Source organism: Gopherus evgoodei, chromosome 4 (genome assembly GCF_007399415.2).
Source record: "Gopherus evgoodei ecotype Sinaloan lineage chromosome 4, rGopEvg1_v1.p, whole genome shotgun sequence".
In the NCBI taxonomy this organism is placed as follows: domain Eukaryota; kingdom Metazoa; phylum Chordata; order Testudines; family Testudinidae; genus Gopherus; species Gopherus evgoodei.
Window position 1 is genome coordinate 107,983,202 of NC_044325.1, and position 14,640 is coordinate 107,997,841.

At 44.2% G+C, this 14,640-nt stretch overlaps 1 protein-coding gene across 3 annotated transcripts in view; it reads left to right on the plus strand.

Annotated features, from left to right (window-relative positions):
- Positions 1–12,925: 12,925 nt before the first annotated feature.
- NUCB2 (nucleobindin 2) overlaps positions 12,926–14,640 on the plus strand; it is a 57,674-nt gene continuing 55,959 nt past the window's right edge. For 2 of the 3 annotated variants that reach the window (XM_030560490.1, XM_030560489.1), the window contains exon 1: positions 12,928–13,143. The gene's annotated coding sequence lies outside the window, so the exon portion shown is untranslated. Of the gene's footprint in view, positions 13,144–14,640 lie in introns of all 3 variants that reach the window. The other variant, XM_030560491.1, reaches the window with a different exon arrangement.

The following is a 14,640-nucleotide window of genomic DNA, read 5'->3' on the forward strand; positions in this document are numbered from 1 at the left end:
ACTATTTCCCTGTGCCCACAACCCAGCTCAAGTCTCTACAGGACATTTTTCATTTTCTATATACTATGAGTGATCGTCGTTGTGCAGCCCAGAAATGAGGGTTATAATTGGGTGAACCCAACTTCCTCATAGGACTTAGACATTTGTGATTGTTTATGCAATGTGTTAAGCCTTAAAGAAATAATTCAAGTATAAAAAATATGTAGGTTTCATGAGGTTTAACAAAAATTTAACAAAAGCAGAGAAAACATAGTAAAATATTGCCATTACTTTTCCACATATAAAAATGTTCTATGTGCCTTACAGGTCACAAAGAAGATACAATTTCAGCTCTAAAGGTTACAATCTAAAGCTCTGATCTTACAATCAGATCTGTGTGGATATGGTGGCAAAAATGGGGCCTAAATAAAACAAGCAAGACAAAGCATGTATGAAGAGATTACAACATACAATACAAGCTAAACATATGGGGTCATGCTAGGCACATGTCTTGTTAGGCACATGTTGTTTTATTATTATATAGCACACTCTCCTTTCCTTCTAAGCTGGTATCCCAGCAGCTCTGCTCACCCACTTGCATGTGCATTCTGTCTTCCCCACACACAAATTTAAGAGTGAGTGTGAGAGTGGGGAAAAAAATGGAAGAGGGCCAATCACTGGGTTATTGTTATATTAATATATCCAATTAGAGAGAAGAAGAACACAACTAGGGTTGCCAGTTTTGGTTGGACATATTCCTGGAGATTAATCACATGACATAATTTTACTTAAAGATTAATCTTTATTTCCTGGAGACTCCAGGCCAATCCTGGAGGGTTGGCCACCGTAAACACAGCCCATTTTAGAAGAAGTAGTTGCACCTTTTTAAAAATGCACTGTAGATTTTTGTTTTTATTTCAGTCTATAGTTCTTGACATATTTGATGGCGATGTGTACCTAGCCTGATGTTCAGGTACCATCCAAACCCTTTATAATCACCATAGTGCCAGTCCAAAGTTTTTTGCACTTGTTCAAAGTTCCATAGGCTGTGGAGTCATAGGGACCATGGCCCAACAACTCTTTAAGCATAGGTCTTGTACTAAATCAGTACTGCTTCTGCCAGAGTGGTCTGGAGAATAACTCTGGCTATGTGATTGCACTGCCACTGAAATCTGACCCAGCCACGCCTCCTCGAGATGGGTGTCCAAGTCAAATTTCACTGAGTGGTGTTCTGACCTGGCACGAGGGGTGTAACAGAGGGCAGGGGAGTTGTTAACTAAGAACTTGACTCCCGGCAGCACCGGCTCACACACTCTGCGGGTAAGAGACAGCAGAGACTCCCCGGCTGAGGGAAACCTGGATTTCCTGTGGAAGGAGGACAGGGTAAGGTGGGGAACAAGTGGGTACTGGAAGGGCAGGGATATCAGGGGCGGGGACTGAAATTTGCTCTCCCAAGAAATATCTGAATTGGCCCCACTGATAATGACAGTGGCATTTTCTGAGCTCCCAGTGATCTGAAAAAAAAAGTAATAAAAATAATTCAGAGAGCAAATAAAAGAAAAACTTATGCGAAAACTGAAGTTACATTTTCTTTTAGACAGACATTTATGGTTCTCTTATTCCTGTTGTTTAGGGCGGGATTACTATGAAATGTACCAACACTGCACATCCTTTCACCCCAAACCTTTTTTTAGGATAATGTTTCCATTAATGAGTATCAAGATACTGAAAAATGCTGTTAATCTTTACTTCTTCCCTCTCTGATCACATTACCCTGGTCTCTGAATTCCTCCATTGGGTTCCTGTCTCTTACAACATCACTTCAAGCTCTCATCCTCACATACAAGGCCCTACATAAACTTGCCCCAGTCTATATCTCTGTTCTCATTCTTCCTAATCTGACTCCTATACTTTATCCTCTTCCTAATCCGCTCATTTTACTGCTCCCTTTGTCTGCTTTTCCCACTCCTATTCTGTGACTTCTGTCATACTGCCCCTCATGTGCCTGGAACAATTACTCTCTTGCCCCCTTCAAATACCTCCTTAAAACCTCTCTCTTCAGATGTGGTAATATCTTCCTCCAGATCCTCTGTCATAAACAGATAGCTAAGGGTTAATGTCTCTTTCACCTGAAGCACCTGACCAGAGGACCAATCAGGAAACCAGATTTTTTCAACTCTGGGTGGAGGGAAGTTTGTGTCTGAGGTCTTTGTTTTCTGTCTGCCTGCTTTCTCTGAGCTTTGGAGAAGTAGTTTCTGTTTTCTAATCTTCTGTTTCTAAGTGTAAGGACAAAGAGATCAGATAGTAAGTTATATGGTTTCTTTTCTTTGGTATTTGCATGAATATAAGTGCTGGAGTGCTTTGATTTGTATTCTTTTTGAATAAGGCTGTTTATTCATATTTCTTCTAAGCAATTGACCCTGTATTTTGTCACCTTAATACAGAGAGACCATTTGTACGTATTTTCTTTCTTTTTATATAAAGCTTTCTTTTTGAGACCTGTTGGAGTTTTCTTTTCTGGGAAATTTCAGGGAAATTGAGTCTGTACTCACCAGGGAATTGGTGGGAGGAAGAAATCAGGGGGAGATCTGTGTGTGTTGGATTTGCTAGCCTGATTTTGCATTCCCTCTGAGTGAAGAGGAAAGTGCTTTTGTTTCCAGGACTGGGAACGGAGAGGGGGAGTCACTCTGTTTGGATTCACAGAGCTTGTGTCTGTGTATCTCTCCAGGAGCACCTGGAGGGGGGAAGGGAAAAAGGATTATTTCCCTTTGTTGTGAGACTCAAGGGATTTGGGTCTTGGGGTCCCCAGGGAAGGTTTTTCAGGGGGACCAGAGTGCCCCAAAACACTCTAGTTTTTTGGGTGGTGGCAGCAAGTACCAGGTCCAAGCTGGTAACTAAGCTTGGAGGTTTTCATGCTAACCCCCATATTTTGGACGCTAAGGTCCAAATCTGGGACTAAAGTTATGACATCCTCCATCCCATTTGTCATCCTATCATTATCCCTAAGCTCCTCATTAGCCTCATTAAAGACTGAGGCAAAGTATTTGTTTAGATATTGGGCCATGCCTATCCTTAACCTCCATTCCGTCCTCAGCGTTTAGCAGTCCCATTTCTTCTTTCTTTGTTTTCTTCTTATTTATATGGCTATAGAACCTTTTACTATTGGTTTTAATTCTCTTTGCAAGGTCCAACTCTACATGGCTTTTGGCCTTTCTCACCTTATCCCTACATGTTCTGACCTCAATAGGTAGCTTTCCTTGCTGATCCCTCCCATCTTCCACTCCTTTCTGCTTTTTCTTAATCACCTCTCTGAGATGCTTGCTCATCCAGCTTGGTCTACATCTCCTGTTGTCAAGGTCTTATTCCCACTTTGAACTTTAGTGTCCAGAAAGTGGGGACCTGCATGTACCCCTCTAAACTTAATTCCTAGCATAGATCTGATAATGCTGCCACCAACCAAAATATAGTGTTTGGTACACTTTTTGTCCCCCAAAAACCTTTCCTGGGGAACCCAAGACCCAAATCCCTTGGGTCTTAAAACAGAGAGAAATAAACCATTCCCCCTCCTCCTTTCTCCCTCCCAGACTTTCCCTGAGAGATCACTGATCCAAACTCCTTGGATCCTAAAACAGAGAGGAATTAACCTTTCCCCCGACCACTCCCTGGTGAGTTCAGACTCAATCCCCTTGTCTTACACAAGGAAAAAAAATCAATCAGATTTTTTAAAAAAGAAAGATTTTAATTAAAGAAAGAAAAAAGTAAAAATTATCTCTGTAAAATCAAGATGGAAAATGTTTACAGGGTCTAAGCTTATATAGACTAGAGGGAATCCCTCCCCCCTAGCCCAAGATACAAGTACAGCAAACAGAGAAAAAATATCCTTCCAGCAAAATACACATTTGCAAATAAAGAAAACATAAAGACTAATTCACCTTCTATCTAGTACTTACTATTTTTGAACATGAGAGACTGTTTCAGAAAGATTGGAGAAATCTGGTTGCATGTCTGGCCCCTCTTAACTCCAAAAGAGAACAAAGAACAACCCAAAACCCACAAACAAAGACTTTCTTCCACCAAGATTTGAAAGTATCTTGTCCCCCAACTGGTCCTTTGGTCAGGTGTCAGCCAAGTTCACTGAGCTTGTTAACCCTTTACAGGTAAAAGAGACATTAATCCTTAACTATCTGTTTATGACACCCATCTATGAGTTTTTTCCCCTTTCTTGGGATGCAGGCTTCTGATAGCTTCTGCAACTTTGACTTGAAGTAATTCCAGGCCTCCTCTGCCTTTAGATCCACAAGTTCTTCAGTCCAGTCCAGTCCAATCCACTTCCCTAACGAATTTCCTTAATTTTTTTAAGTTAGCCCTTTTGAAATAAAAAACCCTAGTCACAGATCTATTTTTGTTTATCCTTCCATTTAGTTTGAACTGAATTAGCTCATGATTGCTCAAACCAAGGTTGTCCCCTACAACCATTTCTTCTATGAGGTCCTCACTACTCACCAAAACCAAATCTAAAATGGCACCCGCTCTTGTTGGTTCAGCAACTACTCGGTGAAAGAATCCATCAGCTATTGCATCCAGGAAAATCTGAACCCTATTATCATTACTAGCACTTGTCCTCCAGTCTATATCTGGGAAGTTAAAGTCTCCCATAATCACACAATTCCCATTAGTATTTACTTCATTAAAAACATTAAAGAGGTCTCTATCCATATCCAAATCAGATCCTGGTGGTCTAAAGCACACCCCAAGCACTATCTCAGGCGAGCCTCTAGTAGCTTTCTTCCCCAATGTGATTTTTGCCCAGACAGACTCTGTCTTATCCATTTCATTACTTCTTATTTCTTTACAGTCTACCTCATCATTAATATACAATGCTACTCCACCACCTTTGCCTTTATTTCTGTCTTTCCTAAACAGCATATACCCTTTAATTGCTGTACTCCAATCTTGACTACTATTCCACCATGTTTCTGTTATCCCTATAATATCCGGTTTCACTTCCTGCACCAGTAACTCTGGTTCCTCCATTTTGTTACATAGGCTCCTCGCATTGGTGTACAAACATCTTAATTTTTGCTGTTTGGCTTTGCTCACATTCTTTACCCAATTAGGCACAGACATTCTATCACCAGTATCACCTATTAGACTGGTATCTACACTACCCTTCCTCTTTATGCCCATTCTCCTACCCACGGCTGTATCCTGTCTTACTTCGTTTTCTTCTCTCTCAATTTTAAAAGCCGGCGTGGAAATTACCTGGACACCTCCCAACCATCTCCCCCAAATTCCTAGTTTAAAGCTCTCTTAATCAGTTGTGTCAGCCTCCATCCTAGAAGTCTATTTCCCTCCCTACTCAGGTGAAGTCCATCCCGAGATAGCAGTCCTCTGTCCATGAATGCCTCCCAGTGGCCATACATCCCAAAGCCCTCCTTATAGCACCACTGCCTGAGCCATCTGTTGATCATCATAATTTTGTTACACCTTTGTTGCCCTTCTCTAGGAACAGGCAGAATCCCACTGAAAATCACCTGAGCCTCGATTTTCTTAAGCATCTTCCCCGGCCTGGCATAGTCTCCCTTCACATTTCAGTGAGAATCTAGCCATATCATTTGTTCCTACATGAAGGACAATCAGTGGATTCTTTCCCACTCCCGTTAGGATCCTCTTCAGCCTCAAGTCCACATCCCATATCTTAGCACCTTGCAGACCCTTCTCTTCTCTGGATCAGTTCCGGTTACAGGCCTGCCTATTCTTCTCAGTAAGGAGTCCCCAGTGATGTAGATCTGCCTTTTCCTGGTGATGGTGCGATTCTCTGGTCTATCCCCTGTTCTCTCTGGCTGCAAGTCCTCTCGATTCCTGTTCTCCCTTGCAATCCATCCTGTATCCTCCTGGGGCTCATATTTGGTGCTGTTATCTCCATTGACTCTTCCCCTTTTCCTACAGGACTAGCTGTTCTCTTCTTCCTTGCCCTCTCACCTTCATCAACTACCTGCTGTGCCCCTTCTTCATTTTCCAACTCTGCAAACCTGTTCCTGAGCTCTATTTCTCCTTCATTAGCCATTCTTTTCCTCTGCCTCGTTCTCTTAGTCATATGCTTGCACTGTCCACTTTCCTCACTCAGCAGTCTCCCCTCAGAGTTCTTTGGTCCTGCTTCCATCTGCAAGTCTGAGCTTTTCCCTTCAGCCTCCTCGTGTCTTCACTTCATCATCTGCTCGAACTCCCTTCTAAACTCAACCACAGTTTCCATCTGCATCTCCAATCCTTGGATCTTTTCTTTCTTCAGCTGTTCTAGATGGCACTTCATGCAGATGCAACTCTTTTCAGGTACCCCCTCCAGGATCATGTACATGCTGCAGCTTCCACATCCAGTCAGCTTGTGTTTTCCACTGCTTAGGTCACTACCACTGCTACCTCTGTATCTGTCATAACCTTCACACCTAAATCCTGTTAGTCCAGGAAACAAACACCACCACCCACAGCAAAACAAACACCCAACAAGCACCAAAACACTCCCTTTACTAGCCTGTCTGTTCCTCTGCCTGCCTCTCTTAGTCTTCCACCAAACTCTCCCTTGCAAACTCCCACTCAAACTCCCCTGTTTACAGCTCTGTTTGCTGGCTCCTGTGCCGCTGCAGCTCCTTTACAGTAAAGGAGAAAGAGAGAGAATTGATAGGCCACATCCTCAGATGGAGTAAATTGGTGTAACTCCGTTGATGTCACCTCCTACACAATGAGATGTGAACCTGTGAAGAAACATATTTTACTGTCTCCCTCCCAATAATTAATCATGTTTTCACTAGCTCAACAATCAACACCATCACATACCGTCAACACTCTCTCTCTGCAGGACTGGACTGATCAAGGAATTACAGAAGGGCTTTTCACTTTTACATTCAGTATGTCATTTCCAATCCATGTTTGTAGTGATGAGTCTGTTACCTGGTGGCTGTTTTATTTTCCATAGGTCACCAATTTGTCAGTCTCAGTTCAGTTCCTAGCAAACTATTGTGCACATCACACAAAACCAGCATCACAAGGACACCAGTTGGTCCATGTGCTGCTGTCCATTGTAGCAGAGAAGCCAGCTATGCATCCGAAGAAGTGGGCTGTAGCCCACGAAAGCTTATGCTCAAATAAATTTGTTAGTCTCTAAGGTGCCACGAGTACTCTTGTTCTTTTTGCAGACACAGACTAACACGGCTGCTACTCTGAAAAGAGAAGCCAGGATTATACATGTATGGAGAATGAACTCTCCTCTCACCAAGCAGTGGTTTCTCTATGTCAGGACTGAAGAATTCTGTCAGGGTAACATGAATTTCACTGCTGCTGCTCTCTACCATAGGCAGCGATGTGGGAGAGGGAAATTATTTTAACAGCAGTTTGAACAGTCTGGAGAGCATGTGACTATTCTATGGTTAAATAGAGGACTGCTGCTTACATGTAGATTTTTCTCCCCACTCTTACCCTGAGTAAATGATGCTAACTGTAATCAATGGGGAAAATACTGTTTTTGCCACTGCATTTATCGTGGAGTCAATTCTTGAGTTGAGAGATAGAAGATGCAGTGGCAGGAACTCACTATTCACACCCCTGGGGAACTTTATAATAGATATAACAGCACTCTGATGAATATAAAGAGCGCATTGATATATGTAAGCCCTGTAAAAATTCTCCCCAGCTACTCTAAAACCCTGGAACACAAAACACCACTGTGGTCAAGGAAAGTCCCTTCCCCCTGCTGTGTCTTGATACATCTACCATTCAGAAAACTTCTCAAACTTTGGATGAGGTAACTGCTTCAATAGCAACACCGCAGCACTTATCAGTTTTCAAGCCATGAAGACTCCTGCAAGTTGTAGCCCAGTAAAGGGTGTTTAGGATTTCCAAAGGCTTTTTGTTTGTTTTTAAAATAGACTAAAACAAAAAAACCTCTGCAAAGTGCATAGACATCAAAATTGGAGGTATAATAAAAATACAAGATGACTGAATCAAACTGCAGTGACTTGCAAATTTTAAAGCATTACTGGAGGTAGCCAATAACTGGAAAAACTATCATCAAGTGTAACACCATCTTTTAACCAGCAAGAGTAGACAAGTAACATAGAAATAAAATGGGAGTAATAATGGAGCAGCTTCCTCCATTGCATTAAGGTGAGTTTCCTACGCTCAAGCTTTATAAGGCCTAGTCTGCACTGACAGTTTGGGGGAAACCTTACACCACCGCACTAACACTGGTGCAATTCCACAGGTGTTTGGATTGCTAGTGTAGACTAATACAGGCATTTTACCATGTCTTCTACACCTGCTCTTGAAGCAGGTGTAGAAGACATGGTAAAATGCCTGTATTAGTCTACACTAGCAATCCTGAAGAACTTGGTGTACTGTCTGATTAGGGGAGATAATACCTAAAAAGCTACAACTATAGCCAAGTGAGAGAGCCTGGTAACAACACAGTTGTCATCTAACTTTGTTATAACACGATTTGTAGCATACCTGGGTCCAACTGTGTCCCTGTAACAAGCTTAAGAAGTCCCAGCCGAGTTATAACTTTTAACCATGCTGTAACCAAGTCCCAGGACAACCATGTTATAAAGGTGTCCCCTGACCTGGGGTTAATTGCTCCTGGGCAGGAGATGCATACCACTGCGTGGAAGGGACTTCTGTCTGGGAGTGCACGAACTGCTTGCACACACAAACATGACCAGGGACAGCTGCTGGTGAGCCTGGTGGCAGCTCCAGTGAGCTGGGCAGGAGGCGGTACAGCCACAGCGGACAAGCTATGTAAGATGGGCGCTGGCTCCTGCAAGTGGCAGCCCGACATGCTGCTGTTTCACTGCTGCAGTTCCTGGCCTGGTTGCTGACAAAGGCCCTGCTGGTCTCACTTCTTGTCGCTAGCTCTCTGTAACTCCGTGGATAACCCACATTCGCGGGTATAAATTTTGTAACTGCATAGGGCTCTACACATTGCTTTGTTGTCAGTCAGGATGGCTTCCGGAGTGGTGCATCTCACAGCTGTCTCCTCCCCAGCTGCACTATCTCTGTTACCAGCAACGTCTGGATGAGGTGGTTTCTTCCTATTCACCACCCCTTCCTGTGTTAAGTTACCCCCTTTTAAACCTCTCCTCTTCTAGGCTGAACAAGCCTTGCAGGTGCATCTCATTAGCATGGAACAGGCCCAGTGGAGCTCCTTAGTCTCCTTCACACCAGTGTGAGGAGATGTCCCTTCACACCTAATCTTAGATGTTTTCTTTTCTGCCTTAGCAGAAAGATCACAATGTTATTCCAGGGGATTTATACAAGGTGATGGTAGCTTAGTGAACCATGGCAAAACCCTGCTGTCTAAAACCAATCCTGCTGGTGAGTCCTGTGATATGTCTGTGTACCAATCAAGGTGGGCTTCTGCCTCCCAGCACTTATTATGACACTGCAATTTACATTGATAAAAGGGGGTTACAAATTGACAGGGGTCTTGTTGTGCATGCTTTTTCAAAAATCAGAACATACTCATACTTAGATGCATAGACTCGAGACACAGAAGGGACCATCTAGACTGACTTCCTGCACATTGCATGTAACAGAGCCTCACTCCCAGGGGCGGCTCTATGTATTTTGCAGCCCCAAGCATGGCAGTCAGGCAGCTTTCGGCGGCATGCCCGCGGGAGGTCTGCTGGTAACGTGGATTCGGCAGCACGCCTGCAGGAGGTCCGCCAGTCCCACGCCTTTGGGGTACCTGCCACCAAATTGCTGCCGAAGCCACAGGACTGGCGGACCTCCCACAGGCATGCCGCCGAAGGCAGCCTCACTTCCCCCCGCGGCTTGCCGCCCCAAGCACGCGCTTGATGCATTGGGTGCCTGGAGCCGCCCCTGCTCACCCCTCACATACCCCTATAGTAGGCCCATAACTTGGTTACCAAGTCCTCAAATCTTGATTTAAAGATTTCAAGTTACAGAAAATCCACCATTTACTCCAATTTAAACCAGCCACTGACCTGTGCCCTGTGGTGCAAAGGAAGGCAAACCACCCCAACTCCTCAGATCTCTGACAATCTGACCTGGGGAAAAATTCTTTCCTGACCCTCAACTATACAATCAATTAGACCACAATATCTGGGAAAGAATGCTCTGTAGTAACCCAGGGCCCTCCCCATCTAGTGTCCCATCTCTTCACTTAGCCTTGTAAACTAGTCATAGTGGACTTGCTGTTTAGATTTTAGAACTACAGATGGTTCACAGTCATTGTAGTGCACACAATAGAAGTTTAATCAACTTTAATTCTTAGGGTGAATGAAATACTTGATCTCATTTTGTTTCCCTCTGAACACATAGTAGACTGATATAATTTTTTATCATAGTGAATTGTTAATAAAATACATTAGTGATTTTCCCATAGTTGGCATACTGCAGTCTTCCAATTGAAAATTCTTACTTGCGTAAACAATAGTTTTAAGGCATGAATCCTGCTTTGGGACCAAAATTATACTCAGTGGAATATTTCAAATGAAAACAGGGAGGTTTTGAAGAATGTGACTGTGATGGGTTGGAGCACAGAAACTCCCTTTGGGGCTGTCACCTGATGTGCCAAGACTACCTCTGCTCCTGCCTTCCCTGCTAGCTCGGGACCCCAACACCCTGTCTTGCTGAGCCAGACACTCACATGTCACTGCAAGACTTCATTGCCCACTTGCCAGCAAACAGGTATACAGGAAGACTTACAGGTAAAACACATCCATCTGCAGACAATTGTCCTGGTTAATGGGACTCAACAATATTCCAAACCACCACTAATGGCCCACACTTTACATAATTACAATAGGCCCTCAGAGTTGTATTTCATATTTCTAGTTTCAGATACAAGAGTGGTACATTTATACAACTAGGATGATCACACTCAGTAGATTCTAAGCTTTGTAATGATACCTTACAAGAGACCTTTTGCATGAAGCATATTCCAGTTATATTATATTCACTCATTAGCATATTTTTATAAAACTATATAGACCGCAGCATCACAGTGATCACTTCAGATTTTTTTTAAATTTGCTAAGTATGTTTGACTCAACCTTCAATATGAGATCAGTTTCTTTTTTAGTCCTCTTCCCATCTCAATTAAAGTTATTGGACAAATAAATTCTAAGTTACATTGAAATGTTTTCTCAAATTTGATGGTAAAAGAAGGCAGAACCATTTTTAAAAAATGAAAAACATTGTGAACAAAAATGCATAGTTCAGTCATAACCAAAATTTTCTTTAACAGTTAAGAGTTGTGTTAGACAACTTTTTTAAAAATAGCCTTTATTTAGTCAACTTCATTATACAAAATGTATACTTCTAGTTCTCTTTCACATAAACATGGAGCCTGAGATTTTAAAAAACACCTAGGAGATTTGAACACATAGTTCATATTAAGATGAATGGTAATTGGATGTTGAAATCCTTTAGCCAGCTTTGAATCTCTCACCTGGATTGTATGCATCCCACTATAAACCTATTCTGTCTCAGCTGTCTTTATTAATTACTACATACCTTGAACACTGCTAGCTTTATTTATGTATGCAGTGTTGGTGTAGCTGTCTGTCCCAGGATACTAGAGAGAAAGAAAGTAAATGATATAATATCTTTTATTGGACCAACTTCTGTTGGTGAGAGACACAAGCTTTCAACCTGACACAGAGCTCTTGACCTCAAAAGCTTGTCTCTAAGGGTATCCTACCCATGGATCAAAGTAAAGCAAATAATGCAATAAACCAAAGAAAAATATAAACTCTACATTGGGAGTCATTAAACATTTACAGCCAAGGAAAAGACACTTTAGAAGAAAGATGCAAGTTTTTTCAGAGCTAGCCTTCAATATAAGGCAGATGAGTCACTTCTGGGGGATCTCATGGACAAGGTCTTCATTTTACATTGGAATTAACAAAATTGCACATTTGGAACCTGCTCTTACAAGGTGCTGAGTGAGAATGCTTAGCTTCCTTGAGACCACCCCTGTGAATAATGATTGCTCTAAAGAGTCAGGATAGGTCTAGTGGCAGCTGTAGTGGCTTCAGTGATGACTACTACACTGATGGGAGAAGCCCTCCACAAGAGGCAGTAGTTATATCAACAGAAGAAGCCCTCCGGTCAACATAGTGCTGTCTGCACTGGGGTTAGGCTGGCATAACTGCATCGCTCCGTGGTGTGGACTTTTCACACCCCTGAGCAAGGTAGTTACACCGATGAAAGTGTAGATCTGGCCTGTGTCTCTGTAGAATGGGGCCCATGGTTTGAGAACAAGCTAGGGATCATACCCAACAGAAAGCATTACATAAACACAAAGTTGTTGTTATGATTAGAAACCGTTAGCCCTGTTGCTGGGAACAGCCCATCACAAATAAACCACTTCTGAGGTAGCTGTTTTAGGGACGCCATTGCTGGGCCAGTTCAGGGAAGAGGTTCTCATGTTGGATGAGCCTCTGGACCAGCAGCAAGTTGCAACCCCCTACATGGCTCCCAGCCTCTGCAGCCAGCCAGCCAACAACGCCCCCCACCTCTCATGGCTCCATCCTGGGAAGTGGGCCCAACAGCAACCCCCTCACACCCCTGGCTCCCAGCCTCTAGGGCCAGCAACCCCCGTTCCCGCGGGCTGGGGGGGAGCACATGCAGACCGGGGCCAGGCTCCGCGGGCAGGGGGCTCAGCCTCGAGCGGACCGGCCAGATCCCCGCGCCCCGGCCGGGGGGTGGCCAGTCGCGGCCAGGAGCTCCCCCTCAGCCCGCCCCAACCCAGCCGAGAGGTGAACTAGCCCCACCCCCTCTGCCGGCGCCGCCACGTACCTTCTCGCCTCAACCCTCCTTGAAACCTGCTTTCCCTCCCGCGCAGCCTAACCCGCGGCCCTGCGGCCGCCCAATCAGAACCCTACGCGATGCCCAGAAGGAGTCAGGCCCCGCCAATCGGGGCTGCCCCGGAGGCGGGACCTATTGCTATAGGAACCGGAGCGGGGTCTGCCGGAGAGCTGCTGCTGCTGGGGGTGCGGGCGAAGCAGCGGAGGGAGGGGGAGGATTCTGATCGCGCTGTCAGGAGCGGCTGCGGAGCCCTGCCTGGCACGGTCCCTGCAAGAGAGGTCTCTGGAGGCTGCTCCCCCAGCGCTGGATCCTGCCCCTGGGGACCAGAGGGAGAGAAAGGTGAGATCCCCGAGCCGGGGCGCGGAAAGGGGGTTGCGTGCAGGGCTCTGCGAGGTCCTCTTGCCGCTAGGCACCCCGGTCCTGCGTGACCAGCCCCCATGCGAGGTTTCCCCACCCTGTGGTTAGCAGCACCTCTTGCCCAGCTAGATTACTGGGGAGCAGTAGCGTTTACAAGAAGACCGCAGAGTTGTGTGTCCAAATGATGTCTAAGGATGGGACTGTGATACTCTCCAGGGGGACTTGGAGGATCTGAATGGCAGGACAGGACAGGCTGAGGTGGGTGTAATAGGGTCTGGCTGGGGCAAAAGAAAATTTAGGTTTAAGCTCAGTAAAACTTACTGAGGTCTGCCCACATGGGGTGCAGGCTTCCCCGGGAAGGCAGTGGCAGCCCCAGCACCGGGGGAAAAGTGCTGCAGAACTGGGACGAAGCAATCCTGTATTGGCAGGTGCAGTGGGCTAATGTGTCTCGTGTTGATTTCATTTATGGGATCCTTTGAAAAACTCCTTTTTCTCTTCTCCTACAAGTTGAGGAAAAAGACCAAGAGTGTTTAAAAAAAAGTAAAACAGCTGCAGGCCTGGTGTGCTACCAAATAGCTGAAATAAAATATAGGTGCTTATCTTGGTGCCTGTCGTTACAATACACACTAACGAACCTGCATGGCCAAGCTCCTACTTTACACTATAGATAAGCATAGCTGGCTCTACCCTATGAGCAGAAAACATGTGTATTGAAAATGGATACATATGTTATATTGTGTCACTATGTAACACTACTTTATTCAAAATAGACTAGATCTATGAGAGAATTTTTAGTACATGTCAGAGAATGAGACTTTTTTGGGTAGCAAGGAAATTTTAGATAACTAGCAGCTATTCTTAGGGACTGATCCCTCAAGTTCTAATGCAAATAGTCCTTACTCATCTATGCAATCCACATTGAAGAACTAGGTTTGAAGAAATGACACTTGAGTAACCCATGGGTGTGTGTGTAAGCAGAGCTAGTTTTAACATAGTAGCAGGATGGTTGCTTACCCTGTAGCAGATGACAGTTGATTGACCGTTTATTGTGCAATCACAGTGGGGGCTGTGGTTTTCCAGTTCTTCCACAAAACCGAAAATCCCCAAAGCTGCTGCTCTTAGAAATACTACAATTTTATAGCCTACTGGTCCAAACTGCTACAGCTTACAATCGTACTACTGATGTTCTGGGCAGCTAAGGTAGAATACTGTAGTGTAAGGCTAACCAAGTATGCAAAGGAAATATTACAGAAGAAAATTTAATCATGTGTATGAAACTGTCACTTTCTTTACAAACTTTCAGAAGAACACAACTGTGTGGCTTTCAGAACAGTTTGGGTGTGTGACACATTTCAGTGTGGGTGGATGGTGGTTTACATTGGCACTACCTGGGATGTAAATATTATTTGTGGGAATGATAACATCCAGTATTTTCAAGCTGACAACATAGTAGCTGAGAAATTGTTCGAGTTTACTATT